Consider the following 976-nt stretch of genomic DNA (forward strand, 5'->3'; position numbering starts at 1 on the left):
ACAAATCCGGGTAAGGGGTAATGGGGATTAGAGAGAAAGACACCAATCGCCACAGTTCCCCTATTTGTTAGTTTGCAAATTTGTAATGGGGATTAAAGAGAAAGACACCAACGAGAAAGTTGGGATTTGGGAATGTTTGGTTCTCAGAGTGGAGCTCAAGTGTAGCTCAAGTGTCCAACTCTGGTGTTGATTACAGATGTATCCTAGGGCTCCTTTGGTTGCATCTTCAATTTGAGGATGGTTTGCAAGAAACGGCAACAACACAAGGTGCAGAGATTGGGAAGGCCGAAGTGAAAGCGAAGGGAAGAAGGGTTCCGATCGTGAATGGGTTTTGGGGTTTTGAGATTTGAGGTTTTATTTTTTAAAAAAATCATTTTTACCCCGGATTACTTGGATCGATTTTTTCTGTTTGTTATTCATATTTGAGTCGTTTTCTTCACTTGATTACTCATCTTTTAATCTGGTTTTTGGTTTGATATCCATTTCTCCAGAGGGAAGCAACAAGGAAGTCTCTTGGGAATAAATTTTCAGAACAGGACTACCAAGCGGGTCAAAAGCGGTTTCTCAGCACAGTTTCAAAAAAAACTGTTCTGCTATTTTTCAGCACAGTTTCAACACAGAAACAATAGTTAAGTTATCAAGCGGGTTACCACTCTTTACGAGTAACGATGATGACAAAATGACCGTTTTGCCGCTATTATGATCTTTCAAACTGTTTTGAATTTTTTTTTTTTTAATTTCTTTTTCTGTTCTTTTTCCTCCATATAGGCAACCCAGACTGTTCCTTCCCAGACATCAACTAAATCAGCGAGAATTGAATGAATGCCCCCCTGCAATTTTACCTGAATGACAAGATAAGTGGCAATCTTGAGTTCCCATGGCGCTGGCCCATGAAATGAAATTATGCCCCTCCCGACACCTTTTTGAAGAAACCAATCCATCCCCTCCCCACCAAGGAGGGGAACTCAGAATTTTG

The sequence above is a fragment of the Telopea speciosissima genome, chromosome 4 (genome assembly GCF_018873765.1).
Source record: "Telopea speciosissima isolate NSW1024214 ecotype Mountain lineage chromosome 4, Tspe_v1, whole genome shotgun sequence".
In the NCBI taxonomy this organism is placed as follows: Eukaryota; Viridiplantae; Streptophyta; class Magnoliopsida; order Proteales; family Proteaceae; genus Telopea; species Telopea speciosissima.